We start from the raw sequence: 24084 nt of genomic DNA on the forward strand, positions 1-24084 counted from the left end.
GGCCATTTTTCTTATTTCGGTTATGTCAAATGCAATACAAATTAAAGCAGACATTAAAGTCACCACACGCTATGTGCATCAAAATATACAATAAATTAGATGCAGATTTAAAGAGCCAAACTACTCGAAATTTTAAAACAAATCTCTTTCGTTGGCTGTGTAATAAATCGTTCTACTCATTAGACGAACTTTTCGCTAGATAAATTTTAATTTGATTTATTTTGTGTAATCTAATAATAATGCATGATTCTCTTATAATTTTCTATTATATCTGACTATTAAAATAACATGTCTTCCTGCGGTAGATTGTAATTTCATTTGGACATATTTTCGTATAATTTAATTTTAATTATGTATATTTAAATGTCAATCTTAATTGTATTTATTTTATTAGTAACAATTATAACATTGTAAGTAAATAATATTACTTAAACAGTGCTTTATAAAATTGTAAAATTTGCACACCATGTTAATGGTAATACACTGTGACTAATAATACTTGTAAAACACCATTTGTATACGTGTATTAGGCAAATAAAATTTCATTTCATTTCATTTGTATGATAGGCAACTAGGATTTTAATTACTTACTAGCTGACGCCGCGCGGTTTCACCCGCATGTTTCTCGTTTTCGTAGGAGTACGGGATTAATATATAGCCTATAGCCTTCCTCGATAAATGGGCTATCTAACACTGAAAGAATTTTTCAAATCGCACCAGTAGTTCCTGAGATTAGCGCGTTCAATCAAACAAACAAACTCTTCAGCTTTATATATTACTCCTTATTAAAATTATTAAAATAATTATTACTATACACTTATAAAAATAATTATTGTTAGTCAAAAATACATGAATACCACAATTATATAGATATTAAGGATTATCAAAATCCTCCAATTACTCTAATATCAAACCAATACTCGGAAGTTACAATTGATTCTGAATAAACATTGTTTTAGCTTAGTTTAACGTCCATTTCAATGATTGGAGAATCGAAATTTAGTTCAGCTTGGAGAGCGTTTCAAGAGCTTTCTGTAAAACTATGAGATGTTGTGACCGGTGGTATCCTTTTGTAATTATAGTAATTAGTAACTTCCACAAAATGCTTTATAAGGGACTAGTTTACGCCGCGCGGTTACACCCGCGTAGTTCCCGTTCCCGTTAGAATACTAGGATAATATATAGCATATAGCCTTCCTCAATAAATGGGCAATCTTATACTGAAATAATTTTTTAAATAAGACCAGTAGTTCCTGAGATGAGCGCGTTCAATCAAACAAACAAACTCTCTAAAAAAGATTCTCTAAAACAAATAGTTTTATGATACTTCTAGACAGTTGTTATACAGGTAAATTTTAAGGAAAGCACTATATTTACGAGTATATTTATGCAGAGACGTGATAGTCTAGGATGTGACCTCGATTCGGAGGGCGTAGGTTCGAATCCGATCCGTGGCATGCACCTCCAATTTTTCAGTTATGTGCATTTTAAGAAATTAAATATCATGTGTTTCAAACGGTGAAGGAAAAACATCGTGAGGAAACTTGCATAATTATGTGAACTCTGCCAATCCGCATTGGGCCCGCGTGGTGGACAAAGCCTAACACCTCTCTTTCTGAGAGGAGACTCATGCTCAACAGCGAGCCAAATATTTATGTAGTTCTCATATCATAAAACTTGGTTCAAACCGATACAAGTGGCAGACTTCAGTCTTGTCTGGTTACATTACACCACTCTACCAGCAATGATAAATATCGCCATATCACCAAGCGATTTAGGGTCAAAGCACACTAACTCGGAAAAGAATCGTCAGTTTTGCCTTTTGCCTCGCCGTCAACCAGGAGTCGCTTTACTATCAAGCACCTCCGGTACATCTCCGTCGACTCAGCTATGGCCACGATCACTTTTCTGTTTTCATCCAAAAATAAGGGTTTCCCCTTGTGATATTGCAATGTTGAAATTTATGATGTATAAGCAATGATAATGTTTTTTTTTCATCCAAGCCACGATAAATAAAACAAATTAATTGTTTTTATTATCTTAACGCAAATACATTTTCCTGAACGCTTTACAACAACAAAGGTCTCGTGTCTAAAACATAGTAATTAGCGGTGCCTATTAGTAGCGTGGCACGAAACGGACGCTAACTAAAACACGCACCTCATACAAAGTTAAGGTCATTGCACATTACCAACTCGGATAGGGATCGTAACCGTATCGCCAGGCGATTACGTTATGATTAGTGTGCATTGCAAGGAACAAGTTTAACAATTTTTTTTAGTTATGTGTGCCCTCAGGAGCCCTCACGTTTGCTGTAAGCGTTAGCTGATTGTTTCTTTTTTGTTAGGCCATATTTGCACTTAGTCTCATCATCAAAATGTTCAGGTCTATTTTGGCTGCATCGAAGCATTACTTCTACTTAAGCTATTACTTGAAAGTGAGTCTTTTTTTAGTAGCTGGCCGAGTAATACTTTACATGTGAACGGTCCTTTATGCTTTAGAAACACCACGAGCATGCAAAAATTTCGAAGCTTAGATTTATGTTTGCTGTTTCTTTCTTTCTATTTTCAAAACAATTATTTTATAAAAATGCTCACAGATATTTTAAATATGGTTTTGAAATAGTTCTGTGAAGCGAAATATATTGTGTTTGTGCCCAGGGCTTTTTTGCAATCCACCAGCCGTCGCATTTTTTCGTTTTTTAGGGTTCCGTACCACAAAAACGAAAAAATGGACTTATATTTAACGTTCCGGTACGATGTCGCGTAAAAACCGAAATTGATGTCGATTTTCATTCTATACGCTTAACGAGTTAACCTGCTTCCATCTTAGATTGCATCTTCTCAAGTGTGATAGCAATCAAGAACTAACTTGTAAAGAGCAAAAAAAAATTTTTCAAAATAAATTTAGTATACCCACAGATTGCCACCAACAAACTATACCTCTTTATAATATTAATTTAACTTATTCAAAGGTACATACATACCTACAGACGGCTATTAGAACAATCCTATGGATTTTCATCAGCGAAGAATTCCATAGTAATAGACATCCAATAAAGAGCAAAGGGATAGGCCGATCACAGCATTCCCCACATTGATCACACGTTACTTGCACCGTCCGCACCGATCCCTTATCCCTGCCGCCTGGACGTGAACGGTTAAATCAACCTTTATCAGGAATTCAATCTGATAGTGACGACATGATAAATACAGGAAACGTTATTAAAGGTAGGCGTCCACATTTTCGCATCGTAAGTATCGGACGCATCGCATTAAACGGATCGTAGTATTCTTTGCGTTCCCTTATCTGCATCGTACGGATCTCATAAATCCCGATGCCATTTTTGTCGACAATGCCAATGTTCCTAGGGCAACTTTAGCGATGCGTGCCAAAGACGTCATACGAAACGCCGAATAGTGGAGTGGACGACGCTGAAAATATCGGAAGAATTTATCGTGTATCGCATCGCTCACGTTGAAAATGAAATAGTTTGTGAGTTTGTCCATGTTGCGATCTCTTCTTAAATATATAGTGTACCCACATAATACTCGTATTATGTTTTCTTTTTTTAGATTATTAGTTTTCTTACTTTATCTTCCTCTAACAAACAAGCAATTATAACAAGATATTCTTCGTTTTCTCACTCAAAGATTAGAAACAAAAATCACAACTGAGGGTATCCGCAGAAGAACCAATGTCACCCACATAGCTCACGAGTCGCGAAGCTGAAGTGTCAATGTGCGGGGCACATAGTTCGAAGAGCCTATGGACGTTGGGATCCCAAGGTGCTGGAATGGCGACCCTGTACTAGAAATCGCAGTGTTAGTCGACCCCCCACCAGGTGAACATACGACATCAAGCGAGTCGCAGGGATTCGCTGAATGCAGCCGCTTTAGGATCGTGATATTTGGAAGCTAAATTTTAAAGTAAAAAATAATAATTATAAACGAGAACTTATCTAATAGGCCCTCAGTATATAATTCATATCTTACGATTTATACATAAAATAAACGATCAAAAAATTGCTCAATACAAAATATATATCGATAGTCGATAACTATGAATACGGAATTATCCGACCCGTTCCAGGAAGGGATAGGGACGTGACTGTAAACACAATAAACGATTTACCCTCAGCCGGTCTTTGCTGACGTAATATCTTAAGTTGAACTTATTTGACGAGTTTTTTAAGACAAGTAAAGTAAAGAGAGGCTTCGGCTGTGTCTACCACCCTTCAGGCAGAGACGTACCGCCAAGCGATTTAGCGTTCCGGTACGATGTCGGGTAGAAACCGAAATTTCATACTCCTCCTAACAAGTTAGCCCGCTTCCACCTTAGATTGTTTTATCATCAGGTGAGAGTTTTTAGTAAAAACAGTATCTCTTTCTTTCATTCTATAGGATGAAGGAAGGGTTTTTTTTTTCAAACTATATCAGGACTATCGTACCGTATTAAATTTTTGAAAATCATCATATCAGCCGATGGACGTATACACCAAGACATAGGCCTTCTGTAGGGACTTCCAAACATCACGATCTTGAGCCGCCTGCATCCAGCGAATCCCTACGACTCGCTTGATATCGTCAGTCCAACTTGGATTTCTGAAACAAAGATCATAACATGAGTATACCATCCTGATCCATGATTTTGTTTCAATAATCCAAGTTTGAAGGAGGCTTCCTGACCTTCAGGCTTCAGGCTTCCTAAACCTATACATTGGGAAAGCTAAGATTAAATAAACCTGTATTGTTTATATTTAATTTTAAATCATTAATTCATTATTTTCTTCCCTGATCATTTTGAACACATTGTCAAATATCTTTATAATTATAACATGCTTGACATATTAATAGGTTTTCTTCGTAAGAAGTCAAAGTCAAAGTCAAAATTCATTTATTTCAAATAGGCTTAGTTTACAAACTCTTTCGAAACGTCAGGTAATAATATTAAACTTAAGATAATGGTGATAATAATTAATCGAAAACTTAAAATCAAAGTTACGAGGGTTCCAAACGCGCCTTGGTCCGAGAAGAGCCCACAACAAACTCAGCTAGGTTTATCCTTTTTTAGTTTATCACCATTTAACAATAGGTATATAAGTAGCCTGTCATGTAATACATTTCATTTCCAAGCAATTTTGTCATTTACGTAATCATTGACACCATAATACGACTTTTCTATAAGCTTACGTTTAATCAATAATTATCGGGGCATTGAAGTGTTCAGTTAACTTATAATAATTAATAGGCATTTAAGCAAACTTTTTTTTAATCTTCAGTAATTAGTAAAAATATCTTTTTTCTAACGGACATCCGTTATTTTTTTTTTATTAATAAAGTTTTTTATTGTCTACTCTTCAACTCGAAGGCAATGGAAGACACTGAGTCTGAAAACTTTGAACAACGAGCACAATAATTAAACAACCTTCAAAGTATAAACTGTTTAACGTTTACTAATTATTATTTAAGCCCTCTCAACATTTTAAAGTTGAACAATGGAGGTTTGAGTGCAATGGAGGTTCTCTTTAGAAAATGTTTTTGTAGCTTAAGTGTTATAATTTTATACACAAATAATAATTATTAAATAATAAGAATATAAAGGATAAAATTTCCCAACACGTAATTTAAAGAAGAAAGTAAATGTTTAGAGAGATTATGTTTTTTTTAATCTTCATTAAATTATTTGTTTGGTTATTATTATGATAGTTTAAAACTGTTTATTAAATATATTTACGATTCTACAGTCTTAGAGACGACTACCCCAACATTTTAACTGTTTCAACTGAAAAAAGCACTTTTTTTTTTCATAAATAACGAAAAACTGATCTTTCGTTATCTTTGCCAGAAAATAAAATTGCAATATAAAAAAATAAAACCAATATTAATAAAAATATTTTTTTTAGGATGCAATCTATCTCTTAAATATTTCACACTAAAAACGGCTTAGCTGCTGCACGAGCAGTTTCATTTTAGAAGTACGAGTACCTATGTGAAAAAGTCATTCAAATGCAGACAACGCATTAGAAAATCTTCTGGGCTTATAGCCATGTCCTATCGATTCTCTTTCTAAAAACGCTAATGCTACGACAACTTAAAACGTAGCTATGGAAAGCTCAAGTGGGCCTATTAATGGAATAATCACTATTAAATTCCAATAATATTTTTAGTTTTTCGAAGCATTAGCGTTTGTAGCGGTTAGCTATTATAGTGATTAAAATAGAAAAATCTCAAGATAGTTGTTGAGCTATCACCGTTGTGCATTATAACTACTTCTAGGAAAAGCTTTTCTCTTAATTGGAGGGGAAAGAAACATTAATAATGCTTTATAACAATAGTATTTTTTCCACAAATAATAAGTATAAACTTTTTACTTAGTTGTATAAATAACTTGAAAAAATATTATAATATTCTGTTTTTACTTACTACATTATAATACTCGTATATGTAATTCTGTCAGTAAGTAGTAACTCTATTACCGGTTCGAAAGTATGAGAGAAACTCATAACACCCGTTTTTTTTTGCGTTGGGAATATAAATAAAGAAAACAAACAAAATCGTGTGCACCTAAAGACTATTATTATAGAAAGTGCTTTATGAAGTTTTAGGGTTACCTTCACTTTTATTATGGGCCACGAATCAATAAGCGTCAGCGTCAAACGTTAATTCAAACTTGTCATGTCAATCTGCTGGCCTGTCAAATTCACTATTTTGGTCTTTATTACCAACCTATTAAAATAAATATCAAATCAATTGACATAATATCATTTACCTATTGTGATATCCACAAGTAAGGACCGGATGACGTTTTTACAATGAATCTCAATTTTGTATACCTCAACTAGCATACGTCAAAGAAAATGATTAAGAATGAAAACGCAACACAGCCCGAAAAAAAGCGACGCGTTTTTAAAACACTGACGTGTGAACATAATCTTGGGAATGCATTTGTTCTATTTGAATATAGCGCTCGTGGGAATGGACGTTTAAGTTATGGCACTCTGACTGGCTTACTACGAAACTGACTTTTTAAGGAAAGCCGCTCATGCGAACATTTTACTCGAGAATATGCTAATTAGTAGCTGTATGTTGTATTTCAGTAGCTGTTGTAATACATGTTGTATGTTGTATTTCATATTTGAGAGTAACAATTGAAACAAACTTCATGACGCTTGTAGCAAACCGAGTGGGCCATAAGTTTGTGGCCCAGACGTAATGGCTTTAATTATAATAATTTTGGCCCTACTTGGCTCAGTCACAATATTACACTTTGATATACGCTATCGCAACTAGGTCACACACTCTTCTACCCTCGTGCTACATTATTATTATCAATCATTTTTTTTTCGATCAAACAGTTGTCAAGCAACGGGGTCGTAATGATAAAACTTATTTAGTATTAACTTTTTATTTAATTTTCAGCTTTCACTAGATTATTGTGATGTATAATATATCAATCAACAAGAGGCGTGATTTGGAGGGCGTAGGTTTGAATCCGGTCCGGGGCATGCACCTCGAACTTTTCAGTTGTGTGCATTTTAAGAAATTAAATATCACTTGTCTCAAATAGTGAAGGAAAAACATCTTTAAGAAACCTGTCTGCCAATCCAGCGTGGTGGACTATTGGCCTAGCCCATCTCATTCTGAGAGGAGACTCGCTCTCAGCAGTGATGACAATATTAACAAAATATTGCTCAGCGCACTAACCGAGGATCTAGGTTGGCTCTCAATTAATCTAGAAATTGTAATTAAATAGTTCCTTATAACTGGGCAAACAGTTTATTTGAAGTTAGGAAAGGATATAAAGTTGATTGTGTTGAAGCAGTTATTATGTTGAGATTTCTATAGAAACAAAGATGCTTGAGGGCAATCGGATCGCCTTTCAAATTATTGCAAATATTGATGTTTCCAAAGAGCAACTGCTTTGCTTCTAGGTACCTCTTCTCAGTTGATTCCAGTTTCCAAATTGGTAGAAGAGTCTCTGCAAACTTAAGTCTTGTGTTTGTTGTGAGTTTATTGAGAGATTTATTGTAGGTATTAGTTTAGATTATAAGGTTGTGTTGGCTGTGTTCGTGGCGTTACACAATCTGTGGCTCCAACTGAAAATCAGCGCTACGTGTCCTGATTCGTGGGTTATGTTACATATCGGAGGGTATTGTGATGTGTGGCATAATTTCGAAATAAACGCATTTTTCTTTCTTTCTTTCTTTATTAATACACTAGCAAACGCCACGCAGTTTTACCCGCGTGGTTTTCGTTCCCGTAGGAATATAGGGATAAAATATATATGGAACTCGGAGATAGTGTAGCTTTCCAAAAGTGAAAGAATTTTTCAAATTGGTTCATTAGTTTCAGAGCCTATTTAAAACATACAAAAAATAATCAAATTTTTCCTTTTTCCTTTATAATATTATATACTATGGATGAATATACATTACCTACTCGAAAATTTATTTACGTCTAAGTACATAATAATAAATGAAAATAAAAAAATACGTCATCGAATGATACAACCCAACAAATTGGGCTCTATGAGTGGCCTCTGGAGTAGTAAGTTTCATCATCATCATCATTATCAACCCATATTCGGCTTACTGCTGAGCTCGAGTCTCCTCTCAAAATGGCATTAAGCCAAATAGTCCACCACGCTGGCCCAATGCAGATTGGAAGACACACACGCAGAGAATTAAGAAAATTCTCAGGTGTGCAGGTTTCCTCACGATATTTTTTCTTCGCCGTTTGATTGATAAGTAATTTCTGCACATAACTGCAAAGTTGGAGGTGCATGCCGTGGACCAGATTCAAACCTACACCTTCCAGATTCGGAGGCAGAGGTCACATCCACTGGGCTTTAAAAATATATATAAGTTTACTCATATATAATAATCTATTTTCAATTTAAAACGTATTGAAAACAAGATTAGCTAGCTACGCAACTTTTAGTCACTCACTTTACCGAAATATCACTGCATATTTCACCTGCATCGCATCGCATGCAATATTCGAAGATACAGAATGCAATACAATATTCGAGTTTGCTCGAATGAACTTAGAAATGCTGAATATTATGTGCCTAACTGAAATTCTGTAATACATTTTGAAAACTGCACAATTTATCATTATCAGCCTATTTTAGCGGTCTACTTCAGGCCTAGCAGTGCTATTCTGTAACTATATTTTGTACTAGTGGACGCCCGCGGCTTCGTCCGATGAAAGTATACTATAACCTGCCCAGGAGTATGAAGAATAATTGTGCCAAGTTTCGTTAAAATCCGCTGAGTAGTTTTTGTTTCAATAACGAACAGACAGAAAGACAGACAGACAGACATAAGTTTTACTGATTGCATTTTTGGCATCAGTATCGATCACTTCTTACCCCCTGATAATTATTTTGGAAATATATTTCATTGACCTCTCTACAGATTTATTATAAGTACCTATAGATATAGATAGAAGATAAGTCGCAAGTGTGAGTTTCGAAATCACCTCTATCTTTCTCAGTCTATAGTATCGTGTTAGACAGTGAGAGTTAGAGGCGGATTCGAAACTCACACTTGTGAGTTATAAAAACATAATTACAGAAAAGCGCTACAGGACTCCCTTTTAATAAGTTATGGAGCTTATTAGGCCTACCAGGTTGCTCTAATGCAGATTCGCGGGCTTACGGTAATAAAATTTTTCGTTTTGTCATATTTAGTTGGTGGTGGTATGAAACAGTCACCGAAACTGTCTATTTTAGTTTTATAAATACTCATAGAGAGAGACGAATATCTTAGCATTCCATGGATTCACCGTGCAGGTGCCGGTTCTATTGCGTGCTAGAGAGAAAAACTCCGAGCAGAGTCCTGGACTTGTGACTACAGGATGTAGGGTTAAGGAATTCCTTGACGATCGATCAACAATCCCCGTTGTCTGCTCGTGTTGTTCTCCCTGCCTAGCCAAATTCGGTAAGATCCTATTAGAGCAGCTTTGGATACCCGTTGTAATATAGAACTTACTGCAGATGCCAAGGTCTATAAGCAAGTTATAAAGAGATTTTGCTGGTAATCCTCTCGCACACTACTTCTACGGCGTAGGTACTTGAAACTAATTTAAAAACCGAAATTTACCGAAAAACTTTTAAGACCTCGTTTTCGATAAAAATTAATAATAAACTTCATGAATTGTGAATTTGTGCTCTCATCGATATTATTATTCGTGTCAGCCACTTTTAAGCTCAGTACAGTATAATTTTTGATGAATCCGAAACCATGATCACTTGAAGCATTTTTCGTCGACTTGGCACCAGTAAGGCGTGGTGCTGCCAAAAAAGGTTTCCAGGGCGAATTTCGTGATTTATCTCTCGTGAATTTTAAAATAATACAGTCGGCACTGGTTTTAAAGGTACCAATTTCGTGGGGCAAGTCGATGAATTACAAGTTATTTTTCCGTTTGCTCTGAGTAAAATTATTAATAGAATGAGAAAGCCACACCGGCTTTATTTTATAAAAATTGAAAGATTTTTAGTTCATGTTCCTATCACAGGTACCTACTATGGCCATAGAATACATATTACGTACATTGTAGTCTAGGGTGGGTCAAAAATCTTTTTATTTTTATTAAATTTTGGCTGAAACTAGACTATAATTTGACGTTTAAGTGAAATATAGGTATCTTTTATTGTGTATCATTATTATCACCTACACTTACGTCATTAATATTTTTTTTAAGAAATCCATTTGTTTCGACATTTTTCTAATTTCAGGATCAATCCGGAGGCAGAAGATAATATCCGATTACACTGAAACTTTTTATTTAAGTTCGTATAATCTTGTAACACATTTTTATAGCTATTACAAGTCAAAACAAAACATTTTTGTTTCTCATACAAACGAGACTCACCCTAATGTACCATGGCTACCGTAGTGGTAGGTAAGTATGGAGTTTGCAGCGTATGGCTTTGAGATTCAGCAGGTTTTAAGGATCCAGACCCAAGTGTAATAAGTGATAAGTTTTATTTTTCTAAGGTACATCATTTTAGCGCAGTTACAAACAGATTTTTACATGAGTAACTGTATTTTGCCTACTCTTCTCAGTAGAACCGGACCGGTGGTAGAGTCTTTACAAATAGTCAAACTTGACATTTGAAATCGTGATCATATCAGCTGATCAACATTCACTGCAATACATAGGACTTTTATAGGGGCTTCCAAACATCACGATACTGAGCCACCTGCATCCAGCGAATCCCTGCGACTTGCTTCATGTCGTCAGTCCACCATTAATTACAAAAGTGCATGTAAACTAGGCTTACCTGAAATATATTAATTTTGATTAAGATTTTGACGATATCACGTTAAAGTAGCTTTAGCTTGAGATTAAAAGTTTTTAATCTAATTATCAAGAAATAAACTTTATTAAGAATATCATTATCACAATTAAATATGCATTGTTAAATTGTTAATTTTAATTTTACTATGGAACTAACTTGATAGTGTTAAAAATATATTTATTCTTACAAAATTTTAAATATACTTTAATATTGTACCTTTTTTCAGTAATCAAACAATAATATAAGTCTGCGGTAATCTTTTAATCAAGTAATTATTATTCGTATTTCGATAATAATATACAAGAAGATTATTAACACATCAAGCGGACTTATCGCTTTATGCGTAGGTAACCCTAGTACATCAGTAAGCTAAGGATTAGTGGTAATACGATTGACGGTCGAGAATTACCTACCTTATCGAACTGTTTACAGTCATTGTTAATCTCATCATCATCATCATCATTATCAACATGGGTTGATAATAAGGCTAATAGTCCACCACGCTGACCCAATACGGATTGGCAGACTTCACACACGCAGAGACATAAGAAAATTCTCTGGTATGCAGGTTTCCTCGCGATGTTTCCTTCACAGTTTGAGACACGTGATATTTAATTACTTAAAATGCACACAACTGAAAAGTTAGAGGCGCATGCCCCGGACCGGATTCGAACCCACACCATCCGGAATCGGAGGCAGAGTTCATATTCACTGGGCTATCACGGTTTGTTAATCTATACTTACATTAAGGGGTAATTTGTGGATCTTCGGAACCGATTTTGGAAATTCAGTTACCACCTTATTTATGAGTGTTATGGCCTATTTTACGTCGGCTAGTATGTCTTATTATAATACAGGCTTTCGTTTTGGATATTCAGAAAAGAATGATATCCTAATAATACTCCTAACAAAGGCTTTACGTCTTATGAAGGGTACGAGAAGTATTAGTTATTAATTAAAATAAAAAATACTAGTTGACCTGATACTAACCGTATACATTTCAAACATTAATAACAAAATTAAACTATTAACAATAGTTTTAAAGACATAAAAAGGGTAAAAAATGTTATTGTTTCAATTTATTAAACTTTAAATAAAACACTTTTCATCCGACAGATGAGTGAAGATCGCTTCTAATTTTGATCTTCTTACTTATCAATTCACATTAAATCAATACTATAACACGGTGTCATATTGTATATAACCATTAGACATATTATATTTTCTGTTCTGCCTATACGGTCGGCGCGCAACTTAAAGCTTAAGTGGCCAATTTGTCATAAGACACGTACTCGTTTTACCCGCGGGAGGTAAATTATAAACGTTATTATTATAACTTGGGGGCTCTAGCCTTGAACGATGTAGGTTATCGTAGGTTACGCTAAGGTTATGAATTATTTTATGTATTTGTTTATTCTTTTTTGCTAAGTTACAATATTAAAAAAATAATGAACATAGTCATCAATTGCCTTGGTACTTTAACGGTCGACTACAGAGCTAGCCTTTATACACGACAGATAATAATATGGAGTTCAGACCCACCACGCTCGTCCAATGTAGGTGGTTGGCGCTTTGGAAGATTCGGTTTAAAGATATTATTTTAAAAAAAAGAACGTACTATTGTCCTGCCTACCCTGAGATCCTGAGATTTTTTCTCTGTATTAACACATAGGCTACTTTTCATCCCGGAAAAATCCACGGTTCCCGCGGGATTTGTGAAAAACTGAATTCCACGCGGACGAAGTCGCGGGCGTCCGTTAGTAGTCTAATAATGATGATGGTGAGAGTATAACGGAATCAGTAAAGTGAGTAATAGGTATATAATTAAAACAAATATTGAGAAAGTGTATAATTAAAACGTTCTAATTTAATTAAATCGAGCACGAATCTAAAATTAGAGCTCTAATAGACTGACGCAAAATTAATTATTATGGATTCCCTCAACCACTTTATAATGCATTATTTCATACCTGTAATGACCTGTTTACATCTATACTAATATTATAAAGCTGAAGAGTTTGTTTGTTTGTTTGATTAAACGCGCTAATCTCAGAAACTATTGATCCGATTTGAAAAATTAATTCAGTGTTAGGTAGCCCATTTATCGAGGAAGGCTATAGGCTGTATATTATCCCCGTATTCATACGGGAACGGGAACCACGCGGGTAAAACCGTACGGCGTCAGCTAGTTGTTCAATATTATTGCATTGTATAGCGCTTGATTAAACAACCACAACGGGTTAACATGGAAACGGTTTTTTTGTTATTATACTATCAATCCTTCTAGTGTAGCGGTATATCGTCATTAACAACCCATATTCGGCTCACTGTTGAGTACGAGTCTCCTCTTACAATGAGATATCATCGTTTTTGTGATGTTTTACTATATTATATCGAATTCAAATTCATTTATTTCAAATGCTAAGTTGCAACTTGTAAACTAAGTTTACAAGTACTCAAAGATGATTATTTCTAGAGACCACCGGTTCGTAAGGCAGCTATCCAAACAAATATCTAGCAATGCCTATGTTTAGACATTTTTGTAATCTCATCTATATCTATCTATACTTATAATAAATCTGTAGAGAGGTCAATTCTGTACATGAAATATATTTTCAAAATAACTAACAGGGGGTGATTAGTGATCGATACTGATGCCAAAAATGCAATCAGTTCAATCAGCAGAAATTTTTGTCTGTCTGTCTGTCTTTCTGTCTGTCTGTCTTTCTGTCTGTTCATTATAGAAACAAAAACTACTCGACGGATTTTAACGAAACTTGGTACAATTATTCTTCACACTCCTGCGCAGGTTATAGTATACTTTTCATCGCGCTACGATCAATAGGAGCAGAGCAGTGAAGGGAAATTGCATGGGCGTGTGCATTCTTAATGGGTAGGGTAGGGGTAGGGTAGGGTAGGGTAGGGGTAGTTAAAAGTTTACATCTACTTTCACGCGGACGAAGGCGCGGGCGTCCGCTAGTCTTGAATAAAAACGTGGAATTTTCGTTGAATTTAGTGTAAGAATTAATCCATACTACGCTTACCGCTATTAGCCTCTGGAATGTATCCAGAAAATTCATCATACAAAATGCAACCATAAAACTTATTAAAGCTAAATATTTGAAATTCAATCGCGAAACCATAACAGTATTTTAGGCATTAAAATAAAATGGCAATACATAATAGAAATTATGTCCTGATGGTTTTGGCAACCTGTTCCAGAGCTCGCTGCCAAAGTGTAGTAAGTAAAAGATAAGAAATTACGAGTTAAATGGCTAACTACTTAATATTGGTAACTAAATTTTAAAATTTGCGGCTGACTTGCTGTTGAAAATTAGACTAATTTAATAGTTTTAGGTTAACTTTCGAAATCACAACATTGTGCTGGAACATATTCTTTATTCATATTCTTTATTACTAGGACGGCAATGTAATAATGTAAACACATACTTACTAATACCTACTATCTTGCTGACAACGCTTACACAAAAGTATATATCCTAATTATTACAGGTAGATGATATATTTGACATTAAAGGTCTTAGCTCATTAGACCCACCTGGGACCCGACCCACACCGCCTCGTCGCTAGACGTCCACTTGTTGGTGGGCGCCGCGTTGTCAATAAATTGTTAAAGTTACTAAAGTTGTAGAGCTTAATTTCTCTAAACCCGCGACGCATTAACTCTGTCATTTGAAATTATTTAAAAAATCAATAAAAATATTGCAGGTAAGTAGAATTATTTTTGCTAATAACAAGATGTGCACGCGTTCCTTAAATAGCTCATATGCTAGTTTGCTATATATATATATATATATAAGTTTTTGTATGCGACAACATTAAATATTGTTATTGTGTTGATATTTTGAATTCGTTATAATTTGATTCCTGTAACATACACTTTACCTTCACATTCGAAAAGGTTAACACCGTCCGCGTCCGCTATATTTCAACATTATAGTTAATGTTTGGCACGTGACGTCGCTTGCTTTGCCAACACCTTGTTTGTTGACCGCACGCTATGGTCGTACTGTGTGATATGCCCGGGCACGGCAAAGCGCGCTATAATCGAAAACGTTGTTAGGCCAGTTTGGTTTTGGTGCCATAGAATTTTATATAGATCGTGTATTACAGTATTAATCTGTTTGAAGCGTAAAATAAAATTGTATTTTCATCTGTTCACAGTGAATTTTTTATGTGCCCGAGGATAACCAATAACAAAAATATAAAAGCGAATACTACTAAAAGGCTTTTTGGATATGAATTCGATTACAATTTTAAAAGCTTTAATGTATTTAACCAGCTGTTAAGTGCGACTTTACTTATGAGTATTTTATCCCTCGGTAACAGATTTTCGTATTTAAAGGTGCCTAAAATATTCTTTTTAGCTCCCTTCTAATCGATCATCGGACGGTTAAGTTGTGGCAATGCAGTGGTTATATTGTAACAAACAACAATACACTTAGATTTATATTTTTGATATCAGTTTGATCATAGTCGGATATCGAACCATTATCACCATCCGTAAAAATTACTAAGCACCACAAGGATGATACATGTTATATGTGACTTAAAACGAAATACTTATTTGTCTATCTATCCAGACTTAATTTTAAGCTATTTGTCTGTCTATCCAGACTTAATATTTTTTGATGATGTTAGGATAGGACAGAATAGAGGATATAAGGAACTAGCGGACGTCCACGAGTTCGTCCGCCCATAGACGTTCTAAATCCGGCCCTCTTGCAATCTACTACTACTAACCTTTTTTATTTATATATTTAGATGGGTTATTTTTTTCTTTTGAAGTACAGATCCCTAAAACAGCTAAAGATTATGGTCAATCGGATCAATAGGTTCTCGTCACTAGAAAATCCGGTAAGGATCCTTGTCCATAAAAATAGAATAATAATAGATTCCGCATTGAATAAAATAGATTTTGTATTCTATACTGAGGGCTTATCCCAGAATTTGAATATGCTAAGTCAGCCTGTACCAAACTGTCAGCCGACTTAATACTCGGCACTAAAATGCATGCGACCATTCCTCAGTCATACTCAGCCTCGGACTATATTAACATCAACATATTTTTACTTTTATATGCAAAGTTTAGCTATGGTTAGGTCTTCTTCGTTCATTTTTATTAGTTTTTTCGAGTTATATATGATAATAAATTCCTACAAAATATTTGTTTTATTATACTAAAAGCCTAATATCTATTATCGGGTCCGAGGCATGCACCTCCAACTTTTTCAGTTGTGTGCATTTGAAATTAAATATCAAACGGTGAAGGAGAAACATCGTGAGGAAACCTCCAAACCAGAGGGTTTTCTTAATTCTCTGTGTATCTGCCAATCCGTGTTGGGCCAGCGTGGTTGACTATTGGCCTAACCCCTCTCATTCTGAGAGAAGACTGAGCTCAGCAATGAGAACGACCTGCATTCCAAATTTCAGTCAAATGCATTCTGTTATTTTTGAGTGAAAGTGTAACAAACATCCTTACTACAAACACAAACTTTATAACTAAATACTAGGTTATAATATGTATCGAATACTTATATTTTTATTCATATCGAATTACATATTTGCTTTCTAAATTTACCAATGAACCCAAATCTAGCAAGAAAATGTTTACTTGTTTTTTTAATTTAAAATTTTCATTACTTTCAATGTAACTATAAGATCTGTACTATAAAAACTCCACTCCTAACGGTTCATCGCATTATGATTCAGAACAGAGATGAACGTAAATTCGTCGAGATTATTCAATGAATGTTATTTGCAAGGGGTCTTTAGTACCCCTCCATGTTGCAGATAACAGTATTAGATTACAATTATTATACTAGCAGTGCCCTGCAGTTTCTGCCGCCGTAAAAACAAAGATAAACTAATTTATCATTCGCTTTGAAGATCCACTACAAGCCAGCCTTACCACTTTACCGGAGATGTGATATGCAGCAAAGAACGCTATGTTGTCATTGGAGCAGCGTGGAGTAATGGGTTGGCGGGCTTATCACGCTATTTCATTAAAGATAAACTAGTTACAGACACAGACACGCACACACATAGACACGCATACGCACACACATACACATACACTCACATACATACACGCACACAAACGCTACGCAAAAGCAAATAATTCAGACGCAGGACCTCTTGATCCAAAGGAAAATAGGACAAATACACAGTACAGTTACGTCGTTGTCGTTATTTAAAAGAAAAAAAAAAGAAAACAAAGGTACTGACATAGCTCAGCTAGTCGCATGGCAAGGGCAGGGCACGTAGTTTAAAGAGCCGATGGACGTTGGGGTCCCAAGGTGCTAGAATAGCGACCCCGAAAGCGCAGTTGTGGTCGACCGCCCACTAGGTGGACTGAGGACATCAAGCGGGTTGCAGGAAGACGCTGGGATGCTGGCGGCACAAGACATTTTTGTTTAGTAATAATGATAGGAATATAAATCTCTACACAATAACTTTACCAGCAGCAAATGTTTTACTGCCTCGTATATCAATAAATCACATTTTCGCCACATCCATAAATATAACATTGAAAGAAAAGAAACCCATGCATAATTCGATATAAAGATTGAACAACATACAAGATATTTCACACCGCCTGTTACCCAAAGGCAAATAAATCAAACCCCTAACCCATTCGTAATCGCTTCTTAAATAATATCGCGAGCCTTCTGTCCCGCTCTAAATGCCCCTTGGGGAGGAGATAAGTTGAGACAAAAAATGTCAAGCCCATCGGTGCTTTTTGGCGTCAAATCTTGATAAAAAGGTCCAAAGGTCCTTGATAGAAGAGATTTATTGCCGCAAATCTCTCGCGAACAGATAAATTCTTTGGAACACACACTTGTAAGTTGTACTGTAGTTGTAATTCTGGTGCTTTTGTATAATGTAGGTCAGTGAAGCTAATATATTGCTGGAGAAAAATACTTCTTTATAATTTATAGATTCCTGGTAAGCATAATGCGTAATGTTACTTAGTTTTTATAACTATACTTTTAACATAATGGCGATAAATAAAATCGTTAACTTAAAATGAACAAATGTTTTCGACGGCCTCCGTGGCGCAGTGGTATGTGCTGTGGATTACAAGACAGAGGTCCTGGGTCGATTGAGGTTTTCTTAATTTTTAAAAGGTTTTTTTTTAAAGGTTTTCTTTTTATTCCACGTCTCACTGGTGGGAAGCTTTGGCCGTGGCTAGTTACCACCCTACCGACAAAGACGTGCCGCCAAGCGATTTAGCGTTCCGGTACGATGTCGTGTAGAAACCGAAAGGAGTATGGATTTCATCCCACTCCTAACAAGTTAGCCCGCTTCCATCTTAGATTTCATCCTCACTTAACATCAGGTGAGATTGTAGTCAAGGGCTTACTTGTAAAGAATAAAAAAAAAATCAGGCAAAATCGAACTGCTGACATTTTGATTTTATTACGATGAGGAACTAATTCGAAAAAAAAAAACAGTTTTGCTTCCATGATTCATACATAAAATGGTGACTTTAAATTATTATTAATAGTCATAATTTTTTATGCATCAGCAAATCTAACTTAAATATCTTATTTATTTATAATTCATATAACCAAGCTGTAATCATAAAGCAATCAGCCGAGTTAGGGTTAATAAAATACACTCACCCAATTTTTATGCACATTACCATTCTCGAGAGCGCCGGGTGTAAATTCGACGAGATTATTCAATGAATTTCGTACGAAACCGGTCTTTATTACCCCTGTCTCAACTTCGCTGATAACTCAATCAGAAGCGCGGTTATTTATAAGGATTGGAGTTCTGGGTATTTTATGTAGTTTATCTACCTTTTATCTTTCTTTAATTTATTTAGTTTCGACTCCTTTCCAACTGGAGGGTTATTCCGTAGCTAGCGGATTAGATTGTTAATTCAGTAGTGCCAAGTGATTTAAAACGTTTCGATAAAGGTTTAAAAACAAAAGCTATTCTTGAAGACTCTATTCAAGACTAGCACATTCAGGAAATTGATTTGATAGAAAGTATTTTTTTATTACTTTCTTTAAAAGAAATGAAATGGATATTAACAGGCTATAGAGGCTTAAAGCACAAAATTTAATAATAAGGTATTCATAATACAATATATTGATAATATGAAATTAAATCGGAAAACTTTACGTTTGTATTACTCACTCGTAAGTTACTGACGTGATACTGAAATAATTTGTTAAATAGATATGATGTACCCTTAAACATTTAACATTTAACATAAATACGTGATTTCTGTACGTGGTTAAATGAAAATCTCATTCATATTCCAACCGTAATTCAATAACACATATACTATTTGTCTATTGATTTTTATTTATTAAGTTAATCTAACTTAATAAAACAAACTCATAAAAAAAATGTTAATTTTCATTCAACTACATTTCCTACTAAAAGTTAGTTCTAGAATAAAGGTCTATTTCCCAAGTAATCAGCTTAAAAGAACGATGCTCCTCGCTTTATTTGCCAAACAATAAATTTGCTCTATTGTTAATCCGGTCCACTTCCGTTCGCAAAATCAGATAGTATGACACGGGCTTAGGGACTCTCTACACAAACTCGGTGTAACGGTGTTAATTTAAATATACAATAATTCAGCAAAAAATGGACTTTTCGGGACGTAAACCGCCAGGGGTATTAAAAGTTGTATCTTTATTCATTAGGACATACGTTTCATTATATTCAGGCCATTTTATTGTTATAAACATTTACAAATAAGTTGTACGTAGAATATATGAAAATTGTAAAGCTAAATATTATTAGCTTATTGTCGAAAATCAAATTTCATTAAGCTATTTTTACAATCAAGTTATTTATATTTAATTTGTTTAATAATTAAATAGACCAACAAACGTCTATTAAACAACATTTTAATGAACATTTTCTGGAAAATTAAATGTTCCTGAATTTAAATAATTTGTTTAGTACAAGACAAGGCTGATGATTATTATTTATTGCAGAACTATTATTTATTGACTTGACTGATTGTTGGAAAATAAAGTTGAGAATTTTATTATTTTACATGCGTATAAATGTATGTCGACCCATATACTAACCCACTTTGAATTTCAAATGTCCAAACGCATGTTTCATAACGCTTATCTGAATCTACATTGTACAAATTGCTGTGAACTTAATAACTTTTGTGTGTCAACTTTGCACTTTAATCTACATGAACATCATCTTTTTAGCAATTCGTTTACCATAATAATACCAGGAATGTGGTGCGTAAAATATTCATAATACGTGTTTTTTTTATAAAATTGTATCATGATAATGATGATCAGCGATTAAGAAGCATCATCATTTCATTTTCAGCCGATGTTAACACTCACTTTGACATAAGTTAGCGACTTAATAGAATTATCATGAAATCAGTAACAACCGAATTTTTCATATTCCGTAAAACCCATATTATAAAGCTGAAGAGTTTGTTTGTTTGGTTGAACTCGCTAATCTCAGGAACTACCGGTCCGAATTGAAAAATTATTTCAGTGTTAGATAGCCCATTTATTTAGAGGAAGGCTATAGGCCATATATTATCGCCGTATTGTCCCCCGAATGAAACTAGTAAGGGGATATATAACTAAATATAAATATAAATTGGGGATATAGCGTAAAATAATTATCAAAATAACCCCTTACCCCTACAACACTATAAGATTTATCTCTTTTTAAAATTAGTATAATTGAAACTACTATCAATTATACGTATGTAATTGTGTATCATACACGACCTTTTGTTTACTAATCCGCTCTCACAAACATTAACTAACCAAATTTATCGTCAATGAATAATAAATATTGTTATTGAAATAATTCACATTGCCACGCGATATTAAATTTATCGTGCGCTGTGAAAATTTATGCATTCTGTGTTCAAGAGTATTATATAACGCGTACAGGTGGCGTTTTATTTTGGGTTTAACTTTGATGAAGGATATTAGTTGTAAAAAATATGAAAAATGAATAAAAGTGAACAACATTACTATATTAATAAATTATTAACTTACTTGGTATGACGCTACATAAGCAAAGTTACAATTGCTACGCTACGAACTATGCTACTGGTTGCAAAGATTCGGTGCCTAGTATATACTCGTAAAAAACCGCATTGTACCGCCCTAGATTGATTCACTCAAGTTTATTATAGCGTGTCGTCAAAACTATACGAAAATATTATTTATTTTATAAACTTGAGCAATGTTGCATTTACAAACTATACAGATTTTTGGTAAAACCTAATTTTCAATCTTCGTGGGTAATAATAATACATCGATATAAACTTACTTGTTTCTTAAATGTCATGCAAGTAAGAGTATGAAGGTAGTATTTTTTTTTTATTTTTTACAAGTTAGCCCTTGACTACAATCTCACTTGATGGTAAATGATGATGTAGTCTAAGATGGAAGCGGGCTAACTTGTTAGAAGGAGGATGAAATGAAGGTAGTTTCAGGAAAACCAGCAATTGTTACATTACTGGTTTTCCTGAAACTACCTTCATCGAAGCTTTAAGTAATCGTTTTCTACGTGTAACCTACAGGAAAACCAGTAAAGTTACAGATCAAGGAGAAAACTATTTCCTACGTGTCACTTAGTAAACCGCGATATCACGCCAAAAAAGAGGGTCTACATTAATTACATTAACGAGAAATTACAAATTCAACGATCAATCCGAATTTTCATTATCGCTGCAGAACGAATCGCTTAATACCTACTAATTATTGGTAATTTCCAGTCAACTGCAGAGTGAGGGATTTCTTTTTGTAATTAACTCAAATCGCGTCGCATTATTGACCTGTAATTGCTTTTTCATTCAAATAGCCCGCGGATTAATTGTATGAACTGAACCGGTAATTTAGGCTCTTGTTCTGAGACCGATTCATCCAACCATTACTCGGAAAATCCGATTGATTTACCATTACCATTTAAATGTTTGATCATGAAATCTTTAATAATCTAAATTAATATTTATGCTTTTATTTGTGGTAATTCTTCTTAGTAAACACAATTCTATTAATTTAGTTATTATAATGTGTTTAGCGAAACTAATTTAAATTCTACTTAATGATAGGTAAATATGGTGGATAAGGTAAAGTTCAAATATGAATTTATTATTAGATCAAATACATTAAATAAATGTTTTTAAATACCTAAGTCCAATGTAGGGGAAATGCTCAGAATACAGAAAACCACCAGAAGCCACGTTTAGATGTCATTCTATAGTGCGCAGTGTGTCCAAAAATTGTACACAACAGCCTGCACTAGTCGCAATTCTCACCCGCGTAATGTTGCTAGTACATGAGGCTGTTAAATTTTTCCCTATTTTGTGGTAAAAATTTATAATGTTAAAAGGAAAACAATAAGTGTACAGTTCATCACATTAAATGTTAACTTGTATGGTAAATAATAAAAACAGTGGGACCGGTTTTCTAGTGATTGCTAAGAGTCAGCAAGAAAATGAACTCTAAAAAATTTAAGACAAGGACAAATAAATAATAGATATAATAAGACGGTTATTATAAAACTTATCAACTAACAAACTAAAGAAATACATATTTACAATAATAATTTTATATATTCCATATAATTATATTATATTATTATTATAAATATGTATTTCAATCGTGTGCACAGTTATTATTATCTCGTCTTATTTCTCTAATTTTTATGTCTCTTAAAATTCAAGTATAAATAAGGCCATTGAATTGGTTTAATATCTTTTAAGAATGTGTTTTGAAGATAAAAATATTTTATTTAATCCTCTTGCTCAAACAAACAAGCAAACAAGTAGGTACACAAACAAACAAAAGACCAAATAAGCACACGAAAACAAACAAATGTGCAAACAAACACACAAACAGACAAGAACGAACGTACTTATTATAATATAGCACGCCATTGTTATTTGTAAAATTTTAAAGCTTTAAGATTATTTTACACTTTCTTTATCTGCGCTGATTACCACAATTTTATTTCAACTTAATTGCCGGAACCTATGCCTACCTATTTAGTTGATTAATATTTTACATAAATAATAAATCCTTGAATTGAAATTAAAAGTAGGGAAAATCAAAACAATTACATTGGCAACACTTACAAAATGAAGTCATCGGTTTCTATGACAACTAAATTCACGTAAAAATTATTCATTATTTTAACATAAGAATATTTATTTGTGCTACTTACACGTGAAATGTGATCCTATTCAGTTTCTTTTTTTTACCAACGGCATTTTTACACGAAGGAATAGCACAAGACGGCTTAATTTAATTAAATTTGTCACCTGTATAGCACGTCAAACAACACGACAAACACAGAGTGAGTAATCGTAAAATGTGTAGTTTAAATGGCTTCACTTCTTTGCGCTATCACTCCTTCTGGTGGTTTTCTGTATTCTGAGGGGAAATGATAGGAAATTTTTTACAGCAATAATTACAAGAAACTTAGTTCTAAAATTGGAATATGTGTGTTTTAAATCCAAATGCACGTGTCAATTTAATTACGACTATATCAAGTGTTCGAATGTTCTATAATATTGTTATTCTTGGTGTTAATTTATTTGTATATATGTGTAAAGTTCGTTTAAAATTGATGCGTTTTTAACTAACTTTGATATACAATTTTGTTTTTTGGTAGTAGTTCTTTTATAATTTTTTGTATCGCTATTAGGATCAGTAGGTTTAATTTTAATTATTTTCTTAATGTACATTAATATTTTTCAACAAAAAATATTTGATAAAATAA

General features: G+C 34.0%; 1 protein-coding gene across 2 annotated transcripts in view; it reads left to right on the forward strand.

Moving 5' to 3' along the window:
• The window catches only part of LOC112052546 (connectin), a 311702-nt gene that overhangs the window by 283028 nt on the left and 4590 nt on the right, over positions 1-24084 (forward strand). The window lies entirely within an intron of this gene.

Source organism: Bicyclus anynana, chromosome 16 (genome assembly GCF_947172395.1).
Source record: "Bicyclus anynana chromosome 16, ilBicAnyn1.1, whole genome shotgun sequence".
In the NCBI taxonomy this organism is placed as follows: Eukaryota; Metazoa; Arthropoda; class Insecta; order Lepidoptera; family Nymphalidae; genus Bicyclus; species Bicyclus anynana.